We start from the raw sequence: 24,839 nt of genomic DNA on the forward strand, positions 1-24,839 counted from the left end.
ACACTTTGCATATGATGGCTCTAGGTTGCATGCTCCTTATGAGAATCCAATGAGGAATAAATGCACCGCTCCAGGTTTGTCCTGTAATGCCCTGAGAAAACAGGGTGCAGGTCGGGCTTGTCCTGAGAACACTTAAGAAAATGGTAGTGGGTGACCACAAACCCGATAAGTTAAAATCTTGACAGCCGCACAAGCATAACAAACGTGGTTGATGCGTTTGCATCAGATGCCCAATTATAAAATAAAATAAATAAAAATATATATATATATATATATATGAATGAATGACTTGTATAGCGCAACGCATGCGAACTGAATCGCCTCTGGGCGATATATATATATATCTCCTGATGATCTGAGGTGGCACTTAAATCATTACACCCCCACCCCCGTGGACCATTTGTCTTCCGCAAACCGGTCCCTGGTGTCAGAAAAGTTGGGGACCACTGCCAAAAAAGGTAAAATATTGTAGACACCTACCTATATGGTCACGTTTATGTGGACTTCCTTCCAATTATCAAAGGTTTTAGCAGAAATGGGCTCTATTAATTCTACTTTACGAGGCCATTTTCTGTCTTAGCATTACAGTCCCCCGTGTAAAACGCCAGCTCTATGAAGACATGATTGGGAGAGTTTGCCACGGAGGAACTTGAGTGCCCTGCACAGATTCGCAACCTCAACCCTACTAAAGACCTTTGGGATGAATTGGAATGCCGACCAGAAGTCAGGTCTTCTAACCCTACGTCAGTGCCAGATCTCACAAGTGCTCTTCTAGCTGAATGGACACAAATTCCCACAGACACACCAAAATCTGGTGGAAAAGTCTCCGTAGAGGAGTGGAGGCTACATATAGGCTTTCCGAGTACAGCCCTCAGCCTTCCGGATGCTTATCTAAGGGACATACGGGGGGGGCGTTCCTTGGATAAGACTGACAGGCGTCTCAGCCAATCAGGTTCACCGGTTCTGGTTACCGGTAACCTGATTGGCTGAAGCATCATCGAGGGACGTGGAAGGAGGATGGCTGACCCCCACAAAAGTGCTGGGGGGGGGGGGGGGGATTTTACAGGACACAGCGGCGACAATGAGCACAGTGGCATCAATTAAAGGGTACAGTGGCTGCGTTTGATGGCATGGCACAGTGAGGCTGCAATTTTTATTTTTTCGTTTGCGCCCCCCAAAAATTTTGAGCACCAGCCGCCACTGTGCACCAGTGCACTCCGTGATGGATTTAGCCTAGGTTCACACTGCTGCGAATTCAAAATCGCGGTAAAATGCGCGATTTTACCGCGTTTTCGCGGCTGCGATTTTGCCGCGATTTCGGCCGCAATTTAATGTAAATCGCGGCCCGAAATCGCAAATAGTAGTACAGGAACTACTTTTTGAAATCGCAGATGCGGCGTCGCACTGATTAGGACAGTGCCATTGCCGACAATTGCCGCCGATTTGAGATGCGATTTGACATGTCAAATCGCATCTCAAATCGTTCCAAATCGTACCCAGTGTGAACCAGGGCTCAATGTGATCGTTGATATTTTTATGCTATCCCATCTACCAGCACCTGGGGTCTCTTAATTACTTTTTTGCTACCTCTCCCACATAAGTTCTCTAGTGATCCCTGACAGTACAGCCAAAAGAAAAAGGTCATACCTCTCTGGACTCTGAAGGTAAAGCTGATAAAGCTGTAAATTGCCGATATAAGGCTGGGTTCAGACATACACATTTCTCCACATCCAATTCGCATAGCAGAAGGTTGTGGCTATCTCTCTATGGAATTTGCACAGGGGCCCTGTGCTTCTTTTGGTCCATTTCAGCCCAAAAGAGAGATAGTAATACTGAGCTTAGATCAAATCTCTTTACACAGGTAATGTTAGAATAGATGGCATAAGGAAAAGCAAGAGTCACTTTCAGACGTCATCACGGGAGCGATCTTGTCAGCAACTAAACAGAACTGGCGTCAACCTTTTCCATTGGGGACACGTGCGGACTCTTGTGCTATTTGGGCCTTCAGGACCTTGCTTTGCCAGTCCTGTTTACAATTTCCTCTGCTTTATTACTTGAGGATCTACAGGCTGCCCTGGTAGATTTACCTATCTGTGCCTAGCCCATTCTACCCAGCACATGTACACCCCCAGATTTGACTTCTATTGCCTACCAGCAATTGACTGCCTCAACACCATTACTTTTATAATTCCGTGTTTTTGATACTACCCCTACAATAGGCTGGATCTATACTAGTCTATATACCCAGACACTGTGGGGATAATACACGACCGTCGTTTGTTTACCCCCAACGCGGCCTATAAATGCAAATATCTATGCTCCCGAGGAAGCGCTAGTTCAAGCGCGTAACATGTAGAGCAAGCCCTTCATTAAGCTCCGGATTACTACCTGGGTTACACAATTCAAGATCGTATCTTTAACTCTGCTTTCTAAATGAAGCTTGTGCATACTGAGACTGTATAACTGTTGTTATAACCCTTGTAGTACCAGCTATTGACGTGATTTCTAATTTTGATTTTATGTCTAACTGATTTTATGATATTTCATACCAATACATTTTCTAGTTGTTTCAATACAAATTGTACTGTGTGCCCTTAAAGCCCAATTTAATAGCCTTCACTCAAATAAACAGAACTGAAAGTAGTTTGGGTGGAGTGGGCACTAAGCTTTTACCCTCCGAGTACGGCAGAAAGTACGACATGACCAGCACTTCTGAGTAAAGGGAGAATCAACCAAATATCAGGAACATTGTGAAATAAAGTAAAAACTCCCTCCGTCTCATCCACACTTCCCAAAAATCTGTTCCAACTACCATGGTGACCAGAGAAACAGATCGCATTAAACACTTTAACCCCAAACAGAAAAGCCTCATGTCAAGCTTTAACTACCTGTATTTGTTTCTGTGGCCAGTCCTGGTCACTTTGTGGTCTCTAGTATTAGGCTATGTGACAAATTTGGGTGGAATTACCTAGGACAGTGAACCTCGCCACCCCAGATATTTTGGGACTACATTTCCCATGATGCTCTACTACACTGCAGAGTGCATGAGCATCATGGGAAATTTAGTTCCAAAACATCTGGAGTGTCAAGGGTCACCGTAAAAAAATAAATTTATATATATATATATATATATATATATATATATATATATATATATATATATATATATATATATATATATATATATATATATATATATATATATATATATAATAGATAAGATAGGAGTCCAATATTGTTGGGGGGGGGGGCGCGCTTAAAATCAGAACTTCACATTTAGGGTGAAGTATCACTGTAAGCTGGTCATACGTGGCTTGAATTTTGTCCAATTGCTGCTGAATTGGCTGAAAATTCAGGCTGTAGGTTGTCTTTTGGCACCACCCAGCTTAAAGCGTTTGTTAACCCAACACTTCATATTCCTGATGTGCCACATACTTGTATGAGAAAGTACCCTCTTTTTATTGCTTCCTTTGGTTGAAATCCAAGGCGTTACCTCCGGGGCCTCTGCTTTCCTTAAAAACCTGACCACACTAAGCAGGAGAACTCAGCCTGCTCTCCTAAGATCAGACTTGTCTTGCCCACCCCACAGCCTTGCAACGGAAAGTTCAGTGTGCTGCGGTTTCTCCTACCCCCAGCTCTTGTGTAGTTGTGAACAGAGGTAATATGATCACAGGGTGGGGTGGGGGCAGATGGCAGGCATGAGAATATCCAGGAAGAAGTCAAGGCAGGCAAGAAAGTAATGCCAAAGAAGTGGTCAAGGAAGGTAAGAGAGCAATCAGTGTCCAAGCAAAGGTTGAGACAGGTGGTAAGCTAAGAGGACAGCAAAGAGCTGTAGGCAAGCAGGGTCAGCAACAGGTAGTCAGAAAAAAAAGAAATCTCACCCACATGGTAGCTAATAGGAAGCCATAGCATCAACCAGTACTAGGGGGTCGGGGATGCCCGTCTGCTTAAACATACATTCTGCACCCCCCCCTAAATTCAGAATCAGCAGAACAATTTGCAGCATTCTCAAACAGTTGGCAGTTCCCTTATCTCTACTCAACACCGATAAGCTCTGCATCCACCCCTGGCCAAAAAAAGCTTCAAGAAAAATGTGGTTCAATAGAAAAAAAATATATATAATAATTAAGAAATGTAACTTGCCTGGGAAGTCTTACAGGCACAGCCCTGAGTTTAAAACCACTCACTGTGACATCAAATGGAATTCATTTTTTTTTTTGTTGGCTTCTGCAAGAACAGCTGGAAAGCGGATTTCAGGAGAAGATCGCGACGCTGGAAAAACGCTCCAAGGTCACAGCTGCGGCTCACGTTGAACACAATAAATCAGGCACACAAAGGGAGCCTTGCTGCTTGACTTTCTATGGATTTCTGCTTGCAAACCCATAAAAATAAAAAAGTTTTCAAAGAGGAAAAAAAAAGCAGAAGACATATGTGTAGGCAGCATAAGGGGAAAGATCTCATTAAAGCCACTTTGTAAAACACCCCCAAAAAGTGACTTGGGGAGCCCTGAATCCAACTAGATGTGAACATTTTACTTTTACAGGTCAATGGACACAGTCTCTTCCATTTTTAAATGTGAGCTGCCGACGACGGTGCTCACCAAATCCCTATGGCTGGCAGTATCCTTTAAGTATATTTATCAGAAACTTTAAAAAAAGTTTGCATGACTCGACTCCTGAGATGTCACAATAGACAGCAACAGTCCAATTTTCAAAAAAAGATAGTGCCATCACTCTGCTACAGGCAAAAGGAAGCATTTCCGTCTCCTGCAGCCCCATCCAGAGTCTCTTGACCCTCTCCTGCAGCCCCATCCAGAGTCTCTTGACCCTCTCCTGCAGCCCCATCCAGAGTCTCTTGACCCTCTCCTGCAGCCCCATCCAGAGTCTCTTGACCCTCTCCTGCAGCCCCATCCAGAGTCTCTTGACCCTCTCCTGCAGCCCCATCCAGAATCTCTTGACCCTCTCCTGCAGCCCCATCCAGAGTCTCTTGACCCTCTCCTGCAGCCCCATCCAGAGTCTCTTGACCCTCTCCTGCAGCCCCATCCAGAGTCTCTTGACCCTCTCCTGCAGCCCCATCCAGAGTCTCTTGACCCTCTCCTGCAGCCCCATCCAGAGTCTCTTGACCCTCTCCTGCAGCCCCATCCAGAGTCTCTTGACCCTCTCCTGCAGCCCCATCCAGAGTCTCTTGACCCTCTCCTGCAGCCCCATCCAGAGTCTCTTGACCCTCTCCTGTAGCCCCGACCAGAGTCTCTTGACCCTCTCCTGTAGCCCCGACCAGAGTCTCTTGACCCTCTCCCTTTAGCCCATCCAGAGTTTAACGGTCTCCTGTAGCCTCGCCATAGCATCTGACCATCTGCAATATCTGACTTCTGTAGCAATACAATCACTGAATATCATGTGCATCCCTTGAAACAAAATGTCAGGAGCCCCACTTGAGTCCCTCTATGTCAAGAACAGTCTGACCAGTGACCACCACCGTCTAACCCAACTAGGGTTCCTCCAGAGGTTGCTAGAAGATTTCTGCCTCTCAGATAGGTTCCCACTGAGACCATTGGTTATTTTAGCTATCTGCAAGGGGGTAACTCTACCCAATGACAACAAATGTAAGGAGCATTCTTCTCACTGACCATCACAATAAAAGATATCATGACTTGTAGATATAATTTTTACCAGGGGTTCCCGAGACCAAAAGGTAATTTCACAGGAAACTTTGTGTTGAAAAAGACTGGCCTAAGTGCCGGTTCACACTACCGCGACTTGGGATCCCACTTGTGTCGCGCGACATGATAAATTCCATTGAAGTGAATGAGAGCCGTCTTTTACACTACTGAAGTCGCTCCGACTTCAAAAAAGGTTCTTGTACTACTTCAAGGCAACTTCTAGGCAACTTGTACCCATTGATTTCAATGAAAGTCGCCCCAGAAGTCGGATCACTGTCTTAACTGAAGCAATTTTACAGGAAAATAAAATAGTTTACTCAAACCCCCTCCCTCCCACAGATCTGATTATTCTGTGATTGGCCACAGCCAAAGTGGCCTGTCCTGGAGGCAACTTTAAGTCGCGTTGTAAGTTGCTCCAAGTCGTGCTGAAGTCGCCTTGCAAAGTCACGCTGTAAGTCAGGTTGCCCCTGTGTGGAATGGTGATCTGCCAATATGGTTCCGGCTAACGAGATGGTTCCTGTAAGGACTGCGCAGGCGCAATCCTTGCCGACGGAAATCTCCGAAACCTCGACCCGGCATCCAGGGCGACGTGGAATTTGAGGAAAGTGGCCAGTCTGCCTCACGTCCTCGCTCCGCTCGCTCGGCCTCCTGGCTCTTTTAACATCCTCCAATCCACAGAGAGGTTACAGAATGAGCCTGGATGCCGGCCGAGGTTCAGAGATTTCCGTCGGCAAGGATTGCGCCCGCGCAGTCCTTACAGGAACCATCTGGATAGGGGAACCATAACGACAAGTCACCGGCACTAACCCTTCTATCAAAAAAAATAAATAAAAAACTGCTCTAACAGACTTTAATGATGTTTTATATTCCTGGTATACCTTTTGTTTGTATAGTGCTGTAGAAGAAGCCAGGACTATCCATATAACACTACACCAGTGTCTTAGAAGTTAACTCTCTTGCCATGCCGAGGTCCTGAAATCAATGCTCACCCAGGACTAAGCGATTTCGCTTTTACTCTAAAAAAACATACTGGTGGAAAGCTGGCTGCTGCCCAGATTGGCATGCTATGTATATTACTGCGGAAGGGAGATTAGATTGCGAGCTCCGAAGGTAGGGGGCTCTTGTGGTTAAACATTCTCTCTACAGCACTGCAGAAGAAAAGTAGGCAGTGCATGAAACCAGTACGACAATGCAACCGAACACCAGCCCAGGACAATGCAGAGTCTTTAGACTTTCTAAGCTGCTAGACAGGTACCCAGCAGTCCAGGATGGTTAGCCAGCTGGGGAGGGAGGGCAGTGCCTGGGCATGGGGGAAGGAGGCGGCGGCCGCCGGGCTCTTACAGCTGCTGATCAAATTACTTGCAGCCGTGGCAATTTCAACCTCGGCTCAGGAGACGGAGCTGGGAAAAGAAACTAACCGCAAGCCAGTGACAAATTCAGTTTACTCACAGTCAGATGTGCGTTAACCTCTTCATGGGAACTTTGTGCTCTGCAGCACATTCACAAAGTAGCAGCGGCCAACCGCATTACCTCCTAAAAGTTTAGGACTTTTTAATGTAGTGCTTCTCAACCCTGTCCTCAGGTGCCCCAAACAGGCCATGTTTGCAGGTTTTCCTTTATCTTGCACAGGTGCTTTAAATTGGAGTCAATGGCTTGCTATTTGGGACAGCTATTTTATCTAAGAGAAATTTCCAAATCATGGCCTGTCGGGGGAGGTGCGAGGTTGAGAACCACTGATTTAATGAACCGCAGAACAAGATATCACTTTCTAAAAAGGTTACCATTTAAGGGTGGGAAGGCTCAGGTCTGCGAGAATCAAGAGTCAGTGCGGAAGACGGGAGGATGAGCCGGCAGATTTGCGGAGTGCTGACGCATTACGAGGTGTCGAGGCCAACGGGGTCTCAATATCACCTAGCGAACAAATTGACCAATATTCGTAAACAGCGGGGAAACTTGCCTTACACTAGTATATTCGTTCTGTGAAGATTATTTGAAGGTGTTAAGTACTGTTGTATGTATTGTGCAACTAATTGTAAGCTCTTCAGGTTAGTTTCAGTACTACATTTTATTATTGCCGCCCCCCCCCCCCCAATATATAAAATTCTTCTATTTTTTTCTTTATTCATGTTTATACTCTTCTTGTTGTTGCCAGTTGGTTCTTGAATTCCAAGTTCCAATAATATTATTATTATTATTATTATTATTATTATTATTATGCAAGTATTGGAACTCAAGAACCGACTGGCAACTAGAAGAAGAGTATAAAAGAACCAACTGGCAACAACTAGAGGAACCAACTGGCAACAACTAGAACCAACTGGCAACAACTAGAAGAAGAGTATAAAGAACCAACTGGCAACAACTAGAGGAACCAACTGGCAACAACTAGAAGAGTATAAAGAACCAACTGGCAACAACTAGAGGAACCAACTGGCAACAACTAGAAGAACCAACTGGCAACAACTAGAAGAAGAGTATAAAGAACCAACTGGCAATAAAAGTATAAAAACACGGCCAAAGAGAAAAATAAATATTTTTTTTTTTACTTTATCTGTGTTTAAACTCTTCTTCTAGTTCTTGCCAGTTGGTTCTTGAATTCTAAGTTCCAATACATAATAATAAATAATAATAATAATAATAATAATAATAATAATAATAATAATATTATGTATTGGAACTCAAGAACCGACTGGCAACAACTAGAAGAGTATAAACACTGATAAATAAAATTTTTATATATATATATATATATATATATATATATATATATATATATATATATATATATATATATATATATAAAAATTTTATATATATATATATACACATATACACATATGTACACATATATACACATATACACACACACACACACACATATATATACATATATATACACACACACACTCTTTATCAAATTTTATATACACCCCCCCCCCCCCAATTCATGTCATTCAGCAAGTATCTGCCAACATATCGGATTTTATTTATTTTTTTACAGAATGCAATATCCCCCAAATCATGACATAGCAGTGTTCCACAGAATTCTGCAACGCTTAATTGCTATGCACACCAATATCATCGCAATAATCCGATCGACCGTTTCGCTACCCCTCCCCAATAGAACGATCGTCAGCTGCCTTTTGACTACCACTTAATGAGCCAGATTTGAAGATGAAAGTGTCCGAATAACTTTGAAAAAACGTCTGTCTTTCACTTTGGAGCGATCATACGATTTGATAATTCGCGCACTATTGTCGCAATAATCCAATCGACCGTTTTGCGACTCTTGCCCAATAGAACAGCAATTATCAATTGACTACTACTTTAGAGCCCGATTTGAAGAGGAGAGTGTCTGGATGCCGTTGTAAACTTCTGTCTTTAAACCCTTGTCTACAATGAAGCGACTTACGCGGCTTTACAAAAAAAAAAAAAAAAAACCGCATAGACATTATCGGCAATGACACTGTTCGAATCGGTGCAACGCCGGCTTGGCGGTGCCGCATCGATTTGAAAAAGTAGTTCCTGTACTACTTTTGGCTATTTCGTGAGCGACTTGCTTAGACATCGGCACATGAAGCCGCAGATGTCTTCAAAGCTGCACAGACGTGCAGATTTTGAAATCATGCGATTTCAGAGCCGCATTCAATGTGAATGAGGGCTAAAAACGATCCAGTTACATCAACCTGATCCCGAATCATTCCCAATGTTCTGCAGGATCAAACAGAAGATGGGATCGGACAGGTTTAGAAAACTGCTTTTTATGTAAACCAATTCTGGTGCAAATAGATCCTGAATGATCAGGCTTTCTTCCCTTTTAAAAGTAAATAGTTTACTATGCTTTGTGCAAGACCGAACAGACGAAAAAACGAAAGTGCGAGCGAAACGCATCAGTGCAGAGTAAGCTTCTTGTGGGAGATGGCCCATTTTTTACAATAAACTATTGATATCCGGCAGTGGTGGGTTTGGAAAACCTGCAACCGTTTTTTTTTTTCCTGTGGCATACGGTGCCAAATCGATCGAGCCCGAAACTATTCGATCGTTCTCCTTTTCCATTCAAAGCAATCAAATTGTAAGCCAAAATGTAATATCCGGTTAAACAGATCATATTGAAAGACCATCTCTGCGAAGAACGTCAAGTTAAATACTTTCTCCTCCTGTACAGAATTGCTGTACCGTCTATTTGATCATTGCCACCTTCTAAACCAGACACACAAAAAAAGGCAGCGAAATGCATCAGCTACCTAAAAAGAAAAAAAAAATACATCCCACATATGAAATCTCGAGAAAGAAAGCAGAACCGCACCACCGAATCCCAGATAGCAGACGTTTATTGTGAAAATGGAGCATCTCCTGCAAGAAGCAGACTACTGATGCGTTTCGACAACACCCGGGCAGAGTCTGCATCCAATTTAAGAATAAATTTGCGAAATCTGGGATTCAGCAGATGTGACTTTGCTTACTTTGTCTTGCGATTTCGGATGTAGGAATCTGTAGCTGGTTTCTAGGTTATATGAACCCCCCCCCCCCCCACAAAAAAAGGTGCCTGTAGAAGATTTTTTTTAATGTCGCGTCTAGTTTAGTAATTAGCGCGTAGAAAGTCCTGTGAACCAGCATGATGGTAATCAGTCTTTGAGCGCTCACGTTTTAGTGTGGGTGGCAGTTTGGAAACAGTCGTTCCAAAAAGATTCTTTGGTTCAACGCAGATAATAAAATTTGCTGGCAGATCGATCGCTTTAAACATTTGAAGAAATACGGATCGTTTTAGGACAGTTTGACTTGCAGCGTACAACACTGATCAGGATTTACTTCTTCCTCTTCTAAACCTGAAACCGACCATTCTCTACAGATCACAGATTTATAAATAGAGGCGCTTACATCATAAATATTGACAGAAAGGCCACAACAAATAATAAAAACACAAGTCACAGAGAAAAGTATATAGGGAATACTCGCCCGATTGAATGTTATCAGGGAAGACCCCCTTCCTCATCACCAACTTATAGGGAAGACCCCCCCCCTCTCATCACAAACTTATAGGCAAGACCCCCCCAGCTTACAGGCAAGACCCCCCCCCCCCCCCAGCTTACAGGCAAGACCCCCCTCCTCATCCCCCAACTTCTAGGGAAGATCCCCCTCCTCATCCCCCAACTTCTAGGGAAGATCCTCCTCCTCATCCCCCAACTTCTAGGGAAGATCCCCTCCTCATCCCCCCAACTTCTAGGGAAGATCCCCTCCTCATCCCCCCAACTTCTAGGGAAGATCCCCTCCTCATCCCCCCAACTTCTAGGGAAGATCCCCTCCTCATCCCCCAACTTCTAGGGAAGATCCCCTCCTCATCCCCCCAACTTCTAGGGAAGATCCCCTCCTCATCCCCCCAACTTCTAGGGAAGATCCCCTCCTCATCCCCCCAACTTCTAGGGAAGATCCCCTCCTCATCCCCCAACTTCTAGGGAAGATCCTCCTCACCAACTTATAGGCAAGACCCCCCCCTAATCCCCAGCTTATAGGGAAGACCCCCCCTCCTCATCCCCTAACTTATAGGGAAGACCCCCCCCCCCCCACAACTTATAGGGAAGATGCCCACCCCCCCCTCATCAACTTATAGGGAAGATCCCCCTCCCTTATAGGGAAGATCCCCCTCCTTCTCACCAACTTATAGGGAAGACCCCCCGCCCCATCGCCAACTTATAGGGAAGATCCCCCTCCTTCTCACCAACTTATAGGGAAGATCCCCCAACTTAGAGGGAAGATCCCCCCTCCTCATCACCAACTTATAGGGAAGACCCCCACAATCTCAAGTTCTAGGGAAGACCCCCCACATCACCAACTTATAGGGAAGACCCCCCTCCTCCTCCTCCTCACCAACTTATAGGGAAGATCCCCCCCAATCACCAACTTATAGGGAAGATCCCCCTCCTCCCCTCATCACCAACTTATAGGGAAGACCCCCCCCCCCCCAAATCACCAACTTATAGGAAAGATCCCCTTCACCAACTTAGAGAAGATTCCCCCCCCCCCCCCCAACTTATAGGGAAGATCCCCCTCTTCCTTACCAACCTATTAGGGAAGACCCCCATCTCCTCATCCCTCAACTTATAGGGAAGACCCCCTCCTCCTCACCCCTCAACTTATAGGGAAGATCCCCCCCCTCGTCACCAACTTATAGGGAAGACCCCGTCCTCGTCACCAACTTATAGGGAAGACCCCCTCCTCGTCACCAACCTATAGGGAAGACCCCCTCCTCGTCACCAACCTATAGGGAAGACCCCCTCCTCGTCACCAACTTATAGGGAAGATCCCCTCCTCATCACCAACTTATAGGGAAGACCCCCCCCCCCAACTTATAGCGAAGACCCCCACAATCTCAAGTTCTAGGGAAGACCCCCGACATCACCAACTTATAGGGAAGATACCCTCCTCACCAACTTATAGGGAAGACCCCCCTCCTCCTCACCAACTTATAGGGAAGACCCCCCCCTCATCACCAACTTATAGGGAAGACCCCCCTCCTCCTCACCAACTTATAGGGAAGATCCCCCCTCCTCCTCACCAACTTATAGGGAAGATCCCCCCTCCTCCTCACCAACTTATAGGGAAGATCCCCCCTCCTCCTCACCAACTTATAGGGAAGACCCCCCTCCTCCTCACCAACTTATAGGGAAGACCCCCCCCCTCATCACCAACTTATAGGGAAGACCCCCCTCCTCCTCACCAACTTATAGGGAAGATCCCCCCTCCTCCTCACCAACTTATAGGGAAGATCCCCCCTCCTCCTCACCAACTTATAGGGAAGATCCCCCCTCCTCCTCACCAACTTATAGGGAAGACCCCCCCCCCTCCTCACCAACTTATAGGGAAGACCCCCCTCCTCCTCACCAACTTCTAGGGAAGACCCCCCTCCTCCTCACCAACTTATAGGGAAGACCCCCCTCCTCCTCACCAACTTATAGGGAAGACCCCCCCCTCATCACCAACTTATAGGGAAGACCCCCCCCCCCTCATCACCAACTTATAGGGAAGACCCCCCCACCCTCCTCACCAACTTATAGGGAAGATCCCCTCTCCTCATCCCTCAACTTATAACGAAGACCCCCACAATCTCAAGTTCTAGGGAAGACCCCCCACATCACCAACTTATAGGGAAGATCAGATTGCAAAATCTAGGGAAGACCCCACACCCAGCGTTATTGGGAAGACCCCAAAGTTATATAGGAAGACCCTCATCCCAAGTTATATATGAGGACTTCTCCCCCCTCCAAGTTGCAGGGAAGCCCTTCCCCCATCCCATGCCAGGCACAGAGACCTCCCATGGACCCCCTGAGGCCAGGCACGGATCATGCCGGTCAGTAAAGTGTTAAAGGGCCCCACATGGAGAAGTTTCACCAAGCAGAGCCGGTACCCGTACAAGTTACAGTGCCCCCCCCCCCCCAGAGCAGCCCAGCCCCCGTCCCCCGTACCTGCAGGTCGGATCCCCGGAGATGGAGCGTTATCTGGGCTCTCTCATCCTGTGCGCTCCTCATTCATCTCCCCTCCGCCCGTCTATGGGGGGCGCTGTGCTCAGCTCTGCATTCCCCTGTACAGCGCGCGCGCACACACCGAGCTCCGCAATCCTCTGCAGCCGGGGAGCGTCTGGAGAGAGCCGAGCGAGGCCGCCCGCTAAGGCGCCGTCATACGGGGGGGACCAATGGCTGTGTGTGGGATGGGAGGCAACCGAGACATCCTATTGGACGGACCATCGCGAGCCGAGAACGCATTCCTTAACCCTTACCGTGCCCGCCCACTGCCCGTCCTCCGCTGCCCGACCATAGGAGGAGCGAGATCCCCGGGAGGGAAGGGGTTACCGAGAGAGTCCAAGGGGAGAAAAGTTACCGGAGAAGAAGGGAAAGTTCCCAACTAAAAGATACTTTGTATTATATCATCGTGTATTACATTATCATTACTTTGTATTATATCATCGTGTATTATATTATTATTACTTTGTATTATATCATCGTGTATCATTTTATTATTACTTTGTATTATATCATTGTGTTTTATGTTATTATTACTTTGTATTATATCGTTGTGTTATATTCCTATATTCTACATTGTGTTATATCATTACTTTGTATTATATCATTGTGTTTATTCCTATATTCTACTTTGTGTTATATCATTACTTTGTATTATATCATCGTGTATTATATCATCGTGTATTACATTATCATTACTTTGTATTATTTCATTGTGTTATATTCCTATATTCCACATTGTGTTATATTATTACTTTGTATTATATCATTGTGTTATATAACACAATGTAGAATATAGGAATATAACACAATGATATAATACAAAGTAATAATATAACACAATGTGGAATATAGGAATATAACACAATGAAATAATACAAAGTAATGATAATGTAATACACGATGATATAATACAAAGTAATGATATAACACAAAGTAGAATATAGGAATAAACACAATGATATAATACAAAGTAATGATATAACACAATGTAGAATATAGGAATATAACACAACGATATAATACAAAGTAATAATAACATAAAACACAATGATATAATACAAAGTAATGATAATGTAATACACAATGATATAATACAAAGTAATGATAATGTAATACACAATGATATAATACAAAGTAATAATATAACACAATGTGGAATATAGGAATATAACACAATGAAATAATACAAAGTAATGATAATGTAATACACAATGATATAATACAGAGTAGTAATAATAATATACACAACAATATAATACAAAGTAATAATATAACACAATGTAGAATATAGGAATATTATTACTTTGTATTATATTGTTGTGTATATTATTATTACTACTCTGTATTATATCATTGTGTATTACATTATCATTACTTTGTATTATTTCATTGTGTTATATTCCTATATTCCACATTGTGTTATATTATTACTTTGTATTATATTGTTGTGTATATTATTATTACTACTCTGTATTATATCATTGTGTATTACATTATCATTACTTTGTATTATATCATTGTGTATTACATTATCATTACTTTGTATTATATCATTGTGTATTACATTATCATTACTTTGTATTATATCATCGTGTATTATATTATCACTACTTTGTATTATATCATTGTGTTATATTCCTATATTCTACATTGTGTTATATCATTACTTTGTATTATATCATTGTGTTATATTCCTATATTCTACATTGTGTTATATTATTACTTTGTATTATATCGTTGTGTATATTATTATTACTACTCTGTATTATATCATTGTGTATTACATTATCATTACTTTGTATTATATTATCATTACTCTGTATTACCGTATTTATCGGCGTATACCGCGCATTTGTTTGCCCTGAAAATCAGGGCAAAATCATGGGTGCGCGGTATACGCCGATACCCGCTTTTCCGCGCCGAGTTTGAATACTGCGCCGACATATACCGAGCGCAGTACACTCGTGTATTGTCGGGCAGTGTCGGGTCCTCTCGCGCCGACGTCCTGGACGTACAGGACGTCAGCGCGAGAGTAGCCGAGCCTGCCCGACAATACACAAGTGTACTGCGCTCTGTATATGTCAGCGCAGTATTCAAACTCGGCGCAGGAAACGAGCGGGGAGGACGCCGCACCCGACGAAGAGGACACCCGAAGCCGCAGACGGACCTGACGAGGCCGCTGCGCAAGACACCAAAACTTTTTTCCACAGGAATTCGGAGCAACTTTAGGGGTGCGCGCTATACCCCGACAAATACGGTATATCATTGTGTATTACATTATCATTACTTTGTATTATATTGTTGTGTATTATATTATCACTACTCTGTATTATATCATTGTGTTATATTCCTATATTCTACATTGTGTTATATTATTACTTTGTATTATATCATCGTGTATTATATTATCATTACTTTGTATTCTACATTGTATATTATACCAGTGTTGCCAACCGTCTGTATTTTTACGGACAGTTAGTAAAAACGGGCATTTTTTTTCCCCCTGTTCGTAAATGTCCGTGGTTGCGGGAATGTGCCAGTAAAAATAGCAGAGATCGGTTCGGCTTGGAACTGTGCATGGTGATTGGAGGCAGGGGGTGATGGTGGCACCGCAGAGGGCGATGCATACCTCCCAACTTTTCAACTTCAGAATGAGGGACAAATGAGCATACCCCCCAAACGAAGTTGTTGACCCGGGGGGGGGGGGGGTCCACGGATCAGAGTTGTTGAGCGGGGGGGGGGGGGGGGTTACGCGGGAGGTATGGGCGATGGTGGAAGCAGGGGGAGATTGGAGGCACCGAAGAGGGGGATGGTAGCACCGCAGAGGGTGGGGGATGGAGACAGGGGTTGTTGGTGGCACCGCAAAAGGGGATGGAGGCAGGGGGTGGATTGGAGGGGGCCTAGGGGAGATTGGAGGCAGGGGGAGATTGTGGCACCGCAGAGGGGGGATGGAGACAGGGGGTGATGTGACTAAATAAATTTGCCCTTATTATGTCGAAAATAACAAAAATATGTTTTTTTTTACCTAAAATCACATTGCTATTTGCCTAGCGTACTTGTTTGTAGGTTAAATACTGAATTTTACACCTAAAAATTTCATTTACTAACTTTTGTGAAATGCCAGTAAAAACGTGGCAGCGCCAGTAAATTGCGAGTGTTGTGCCAGTAAATTTCAATCTGGTAGGTTGGCAACACTGTATTCTACATTGTGTTATATTATTACTTTGTATTCTACATTGTATATTATATTTTACATTGTGTTATATTAATTACTTTGTATTGTATATTATATCATTACTTTGTATTGTATATTATTACTTTGTATTGTATATCATTACTTTGTATTGTAAATTATATCATTACTTTGTATTGTATATTATTACTTTGTATTGTATATTATTACTTTGTATTGTATATCATTACTTTGTATTGTATATCATTACTTTGTATTGTAAATTATATCATTACTTTGTATTGTATATTATTACTTTGTATTGTATATTATTACTTTGTATTGTATATTATATCATTACTTTGTATTGTATATTATATCATTACTTTGTATTGTATATTATTACTTTGTATTGTATATTATATTATTACTTTGTATTGTGTATTATATTATTACTTTGTATTAGATCATTGTATATTATTAATTTGTATTCTACATGGTATATTCTATTATATCTCTATATACAACATCTCTATATACTCACCTACCTGACACACCGACTTGGAAGTGCAGTCGCTGTAAATCTGAGGGGGACATGGAAGGAAAATTAAAAAACAGCATTTTAGCTTGCACATGATTGGATGATAAAATCAGCAGAGCCTCCTCTCATTTCAGATCTACCCCTCAGATTTACAGCAACTGCACTTTCAGCGCAATTTCAAGTGCACTTGTAGTGCAAAGTGGATTTGCTTTTTGTAAATACCCCCCCCCCCCCCTTATTGTGTTATATTATTTCTTTGTATTCTGGATTGATTGTGTTATCCCTCTATTATTCCACATTGTGTTCTTCATTGTATTATAACCTTGTATTGTGACATTATGGACATGTGAGGGTTACCGTGTTCTAAGGTTTGTGTTTTGGTATTTGTTGGGGGGGGGGGGGGTCTAAAACTTATCAGTAGGAGAGCCACATCCTTTCAGGGCGAAAAAATCGCTATAATAAAAAAACTGACACACATTTCAAGAAATTACTTCACATAAGAACACCCCCCCCCCCTCCAATGTCATCGGATTCCCCTCATCACATCAGAACCCCCCCATCACAGGTTTCCCCATCGCTTAAGAGCCCCCCCTCCCATCATATCAGAGACCCCACCCCCCCCCCCCAAATCACATCAGAGCCACCTCTTAAAAAAGGGACACTAAAAAGGTCCCCCCCCCCCTTAAAAATATCAAACTCCTCTGTGCTGTTGGTTTTGCACAGAGTGGCGCCGATTCTCCTCTTTTGGGATCCCTCAGCAGCGCTCCTGGCTCCTCCCCACATGGAGTGACCCGCCAGGGAAGCACTCTCCTCCGGGGCACCCGTGCAGGCACGCTCCCGTGTCCTGCATCCATAGACACAGACAGCAGTTCTCTTCTTACCAGTTTTTTTTCCAGAGAACATAAAACTTCTTTCACTCATGGTTAGAGTTTGGCTGAAGCCATTTATTATCAATCAACTGTGTTTACACTTTTTAAATCATAAAATGACAACACAAACTACCCAAATGACCCTGATCAAAAGTTTACTTACCCTGGTGATTTTGGCCTGATAACATGCACACAAGTTGACACAAAGGGGTTTGAATGGCTATTGAAGGTAACCATCCTCACCTGTGATCTGTAAGTGTGTGTGTGTGTGTGTGTGTATGTGTGTATGTGTGTATGTGTGTATGTGTGTATGTATGTATGTATGTGTATAAACGGTCAATGAGTTTCTGGACTCCTGACAGACCCTTGCATCTTTCATCCAGTGCTGCACTGATGTTTCTGGATTCTGAGTCATAGGAAAACAAAAGAATTGTCAAAGGATCTGCTGGAAAAGGTAGTTGAACTGTATAAAACAGGAAAGGGATATAAAAAGATATCCAAGGCATTGAGAATGCCAATCAGCAGTGTTCAAACTCTAATCAGGAAGTGGAAAATGAGGGGTTCTGTTGAAACCAAACCACGGTCAGGTAGACCAACTAAAATTTCAGCCACAACTGCCAGGAAAATTGTTCAGGATGCAAAGAAAAACCCACAAATAACTTCAGGTGAGATACAGGACTCTGAAAACATGTGGTGTGGCTGTTTCAAGATGCACAATAAGGAGGCACTTGAAGAAAGAAGGGCTGCATGGTCACCAGAAGAAAGTCATTACTACGCAAACGCCACAAGGTATCCCACTTACAATACACCAAACAGCACAGAGACAAGCCTCAAACCTTCTGCCACAAAGTGATTTGGAGTGATGAGACCAAAATTAAGCTTTTTGGCCACAACCATAAACACTACATTTGGAGAGAAGTCAACAAGGCCTATGATGAAGGTACACCATCCCTACTGTGAAACACGGAGGTGGGTCACTGATGTTTTGGGGATGTGTGAGCTACAAATGCACAGGAGATTTGGTCAAAATTGTTGGCAAGATGAATGCAGTATGTCATCAAAAAGTACTGGAGGAACATTTGTATTGATCATCCAGGAAGCTGCGCATAGGAAGTACTCGGACATTCCAACATGACAATGATACAAAACACAAGGCCAAGTCCACCTGTCATTGGCTACAGCAGAATAAAGTGAAGGTTCTGGAGTGGCCATCTCAGTCAAACGTGCCGTTTATGCGAGACAGCCCAAGAATTTACAGGAACTGGAGGATTTTTCTTAAGAGGAATGGGCAGCTTTACCATCTGAGAAGATAAAGAGCCTCATCCACAAATACCACAAAACACTTCAAGCTGTCATTGATGTTAAAGGTGGCAATACACGGTATTAAGAACTGGGGTATGTAAACTTTTGATCGGGGTAATTTGGGTAGTTTGTTTTTATTACGATTTTAAAAAGAGTAAACACAGTTGATTGATAATAAATGGCTTCAGCCAAACACTAACCATGAGTGGAAGAAATGTTGCGTTAATCATATTCTCTGAAAAATGGCCAAAAGAAATAATAATAAAGATGGTCACCAGTCATCTCTATGACCGTTGGAGGTCCGGGAGCGATGTTATGACGTCACGCCCGGTACCCGGAAGTAAACAAAGCCGCAATCGCGGCTGTCGGCATGTGATCGTGATTTTTTTTTCACAGATCTCATGCTTGTAAGCCTGGAGGAGAGATGTGGGGTCTTATTGACCCCACATCTCTCCATAAAGAGGACCTGTCACAGTGATTCCTATTACAAGGGATGTTTACATTCCTAGTAATAGGAATAAAAATGATAAAAAATAAATAAATAAAATAAAATAAAAAAAAGAAGTGTAAAAATAAAAAAAATGAAGTAAAAAAAAAAAAAAAAAATTCAAAACGCCCCTGTCCCCGTTATCTCACGTGCAGAAGCGAACACGCATGCAAGTCCCGCCCACATATGTAAACACCGTTCAAACCCCACATGTGAGGTATTGTCGCGTGCGTTAGAGCGTGTGCAAAAAAAGCGTAGTGTGTGCGGTGAAAACAATGTAAGCCATTTTAGTACAGGAGAGGAGCCGGTACAACTGAGCAAGACTGAAGGGAAGGCAGGAGTTTAATTTGGCACAATTTAAGCTTTAGGCCGGGATCACACTTGTGCGGTGCAAATTTCAGCTCTCTTATCTCTGCAGAGAGATAAGAGAAGTGTTCCGATGATCCATTGTGTTTTAGCTGCAGATTAGCTGCAAATTTGGAGACCTGGGAGGGGGAGGGGGGGGGGAAGTGTATTGAGCTGAATAAGACAAATACTGAAGAGAAATGAACACATCCGCGAAAATGACAATGGTCCCAAAAATGTGTCAAAAATGTCTGAAGTGTCCGACCATAATGTCGCAGTCACGAAAAAAAAAAAGAAAATCGCTGATCGCCGCCATTAGTAGTAAAAAAAAAAAAAAAAAAAAATTAATAAAACAAATGCAATAAAACTATCCCCTATTTTGTAAACGCTATAAATTTTGCGCAAACCAATCGATAAAAATCGCAATAAGCGTTTTTTACCAAAAATAGGTAGAAGAATACATATCGGCCTAAACTGAGGAAAAAAAAATTTATATATGTTTTTGGGTGATATTTATTACAGCAAAAAGTAAAAAATATAGCATTTTTTTTCAAAATTGTCGCTCTATTTTTGTTTATAGCGCAAAAAATAAAAACCGCAGAGGTGATCAAATACCACCAAAAGAAAGCTCCATTTGTGGGGAAAAAAGGACGCCAATTTTGTTTGGGAGCCATGTCGCACGAGCGCGCAATTGTCTGTTAAAGCGACGCAGTGCCGAATTGTAAAAACGCCTTTGGGCATTTAGCAGCATATTGGTCCGGGGCTTAAGTGGTTAAACTACATATTTACTGCAAAAGCTCACTGTTTTTTAAAGTAACTTTGGATTTAATATATTGCATACAGAATTCCAACAAAACCGGCTCCGATGTGTGTGGAGGTTTTTGGTCATAGCTCAATGTGGCAGAAATTATTTTTAGATGTGATCAGTATTTTCCTCTCGCTCTTCAATACAAATTACTATTGTAATTATATTTGGAAATTACGTATCTAATGAGTTGATCAATTTCTCTTTCTGTGTGCTGTAATGTAACAGACTGGATTTAAATAAAGAAATATTACATTCAATATGCCATTAAATCTACGGGCCCCGAAAAACCGAACATCAATTTGTCTTCAGTTAGACCTACAACCAAACAGGATTTGAAAGGGACCATGCAATTATCTCTCATCATAAGCGAGAGATTACAAAAAAAAAAAAAAAAAAAAAAAAAAAAAAAAAATGGAGTTAGTACTCACCGGTAACTCCTTTTCCGGTAGTCTTCCAGGACAGCCCTTGAGAGATGGAGTCTCCTCCCATCGACCCAGGAAACACATTACCAGCAGTTCAAAAGGCGGTCCCTCTGATCCCTGGTCAGTCTTCCCCAAGAACCGAAGGATGGAACTGCAAAATATAACTACAACAGGTTAATACGTTTAATGCATTACCTATAGATATAAAAGGGTGGGATTGTGCTGTCCTGGAAGACTACCGGAAAAGGAGTTACCGGTGAGTACTAACTCCATTTTTCCCTAGTCGTCTTCCAGGACAGCCCTTGAGAGGATCCCCAAGTACTCACCAGATCTAGGGTGGGACCACAGCTTGGAGGACTTTCCTCCCAAAGGCTTGATCCTGGCTGGACAGTAGATCCAGTCTGTAGTGATTTGTAAAGGTGGAAAAACTTGACCAGGTTGCCGCCTTACAAATCTGCTCCGGAGTGGCACCAGCTTTCTCTGCCCAGGATGTTGCAAGTGCCCTCGTGGAGTGAGCTTTAATACCCCCTGGAGTATCTAATCCCACTATTCTATAACTCTCTAGAATAGCTAATCTAATCCACCTAGCTATCGTGGATTTTGAGGCTTTCTGACCTTTATGCTTACCCAAAAAAAGAACAAAAGGAGAATCTGTTAACCTGAAGGGGTTTGTTGATTCTAAGTATTCTAGAATGCATCTTCTTACATCAAGGAGATGAAATCGTCTCTCCCTGCTATTAGAAGCGTTTTGGTAAAAAGAAGGTAAAATAATATCTTGGGACCTGTGAAAATTTGAAGTCATTTTTGGCAGGAACCCAGGGTCTGTTTTTAGAACAATTCTATCTTCCAAGATTTGAAGGAAAGGCTCCCTGACTGAAAGTGCCTGAATTTCACTCACTCTGCGTGCTGTGGTAATTGCTACCAGGAGCACAGTTTTCAAGGTGAGCAGTCTAATGGAGGCCTCCGAGATGGGCTCAAATGGAGCACCCAAAAAAGCTTTAAAGGGGTGGTTCCCCCTAAAACACATTTCTAACAATAAATTCGTAAGACCCGTTACACTGCGGGTAGGCTGGCTTTTTTTTTTTTTTTTTTTTTTTAGTACATACCTCGATCTCGGCGTTTCGTCCCTTGTCAGTGGGCGTTCCTAGTTGATTGACGTTCCTCGGACGGGCGCATACGTGACGTCACGACTTTCCGAAAGAAGCCGAACGTCGCTGCGCATGCGCCGTATAGAGCCGACTCTATACGGCGCCTGCGCAATGACGTTCGGCTTCTGTCGGAAAGTCGTGACGTCACGTATGCGCCCGTCCGAGGAACGTCAATCAACTAGGAACGCCCACCGCCAAGGGACGAGAAGGCGAGATCTCGGTATGTACGAAAAAAAAAAAAAAAAAAAAAAAGCCAGCCTACCCGCAGTGTAACGGGTCTTACGAATCTATTGTTAGAAATTTGTTTTAGGGGGAACCACCGCTTTAAGAACGACTGCCAAGTCCCATGTTGGAGTTGTTTTTGTTTTAGCTGGTTTTTGTCTGGCAACTGCTTTGCAAAACCTAGAGATAAGATGGTCTTCTTGTAGTCGTTTTTCAAGAAAAACGCTTAAAGCTGCTATTTGCACTTTAATAGTGCTGAGGGACAACCCTTTGTCTACACCATCCTGTAAGAATTGTAATATGTTTTTGATATTCCTTTCAGATTCGCCATGTTCTGACAACCAAGAATTACATTTTTTCCAGGTTTTTCCATAAATTGCCCTGGTGACTGGTTTTCTACTCTGTAACAGAGTTTTGATCACCTTCTCTGATAGGCCTTTTTGCCTCAGAATTTCTTCCTCAGTAACCACGCTGATAGTTTTAGCATGGCTATCTGAGGATGCAGGAGAGGTCCTTGTGACAGAAGGTCTTGCCTGTAAGGGAGTCTCAATGGTGGTTGGTCTGTTAAATTTTGTATTGTCGTGAACCAAGGCCTCTTCGGCCAGAAAGGAGCCACCAAAATCAGAGATGTTTCCTCTACCAGAAATTTTGACAATACTTTTGGAATGAGATGCAATGGTGGAAATGCATAACCTAGATTGAAAGTCCACGGGACTTGTAGTGCATCCACTCGCCAAGGGTGGTCTCCTGGGTGCAGAGAGCAAAAATTTTGAACCTTGGTATTCGCCTTGGTTGCGAACAGGTCTATGTCTGGGTATCCCCACTGACTCGTTATGAGCCTGAAAGCTTCTTTGTGAAGCGACCATTCTTGATTCGACACTAAATGTCGGCTCAAAAAATCCGCAGTATTGTTCTGTTCGCCTCTCAGATGAATTGCAGAGATGGATGTTAGATGAGTCTCTGCCCATATGAACATTTGATTTGCAACTGACATCAAGCGAGGGCTTCTGGTACCACCCTGCTTGTTCACATAGGCTACTGCCGTCACATTGTCCGAACGGACCTGGAGATGTTGACCCTGTAACTTGTCCTGAAAGGCAAGTAGAGCCTTCAGAATAGCCACTAGCTCTTTCCAATTGGAGGAAGACTTCCTTTCCTCTGGAGTCCATTTTCCTTGTACCCAAAGGGTATTGAGGTGAGCCCCCCAGCTGCTTGCATCTGTGGTCAGAATGTATCCGATAGGAGGGACCCAGAGAACCCCTTTGTTCAGGTTCTCTTTGTCCTTCCACCACCAGAGTGAACGTTTCACCCTGTTGGGGATTGTTACTAAGTCCTCCAGATCCCTTGTCTTTATCTGTTCCAGTAGAAAATTTTGTAGGTTTCTTTGGTGGAACCTTGCCCATTGCACAGCTGGGATGGCTGATGTCATAAGCCCCAATGCAGACATGATCTCTCTCACTGTACAATCGTGATTTGTTTGAAGAAAAGTCATCCGATGATGTATCTTGGAGATCTTTTCTTCTGGCAGGACAATTTTTTGCTCTACTGACAGGATCCTGTAACCCAGGTACAAGATGTCCTGTGTTGGAGTCGTTTTGGATTTCTCCAGACTGATTATCCAACCTAGATTTCTCAGGCTTTGCTGCGTTAGCTCTATGTCTTGACAGAGTTGTCTCTCCGAGGTGGCTGTGAGGAGCAAGTCGTCCAGGTATGGAATGATCGATACTGACTGAAGTCTCAGAGGGACTAGTGCTTCTCCTAGGACTTTTGAGAATATCCTTGGAGAGGACGACAGCCCGAAGGGCAGAGCTCTGCATTGAAAATTATAAGTCCTTGATTCTATTTGAATCGCCATCCGAAGAAATTTTTGGCATTCCTTCTTTATTGGAATATGAAGGTAGGCGTCCCTTAAATCCAGGGTTGCCATAAAAACTTCTTTCTGCAGAAGATTTTTTACCGAGTAAATAGACTCCATCCGAAACTTCTTGTAACGGATGGAGAGGTTTAGGGGTCGTAGGTTCATGATTAGTCTGAACCTGCCTGAGGGTTTTTTGACTACAAAGATATGAGAGTAAAAACCCTCCCCCTGTTCGTGAATAGGGACCGGTGTCAATACCTCTTGATCCACCATGTCCCCTATTAGTAGAGGTAAGGCCTTGGCCTTTTCTGAGTGACTGGGTAACTTTGTCACTATGAATTTGGACGGTGGTTCGCTGTGGAATTCCAGAGCATAACCTCTCCTGATGATGTTGAGGACAAATTCGTTTGAGGTTACTTTTTTCCACTGGGGAAGAAAGTTTCCTAGTCTCCCCCCCACCGGGACTTTGATGTCACTGTGGCTTGGGGT

General features: G+C 43.3%; 1 protein-coding gene across 3 annotated transcripts in view; it reads right to left on the bottom strand.

Moving 5' to 3' along the window:
• The window catches only part of TSKU (tsukushi, small leucine rich proteoglycan), an 89,631-nt gene that overhangs the window by 43,683 nt on the left and 21,109 nt on the right, over window positions 1–24,839 (bottom strand). Inside the window, exon 1 of one of the 3 annotated variants that reach the window (XM_040339994.1) lies at window positions 13,120–13,314. The exons of the other annotated variants lie outside the window; for them this stretch is intronic. The gene's annotated coding sequence lies outside the window, so the exon portion shown is untranslated. Of the gene's footprint in view, window positions 1–13,119; window positions 13,315–24,839 lie in introns of those variants that run through there. 3 annotated transcript variants of the gene reach the window in all.

The sequence above is a fragment of the Rana temporaria genome, chromosome 2 (assembly GCF_905171775.1).
Source record: "Rana temporaria chromosome 2, aRanTem1.1, whole genome shotgun sequence".
Taxonomy (NCBI): Eukaryota; Metazoa; Chordata; class Amphibia; order Anura; family Ranidae; genus Rana; species Rana temporaria.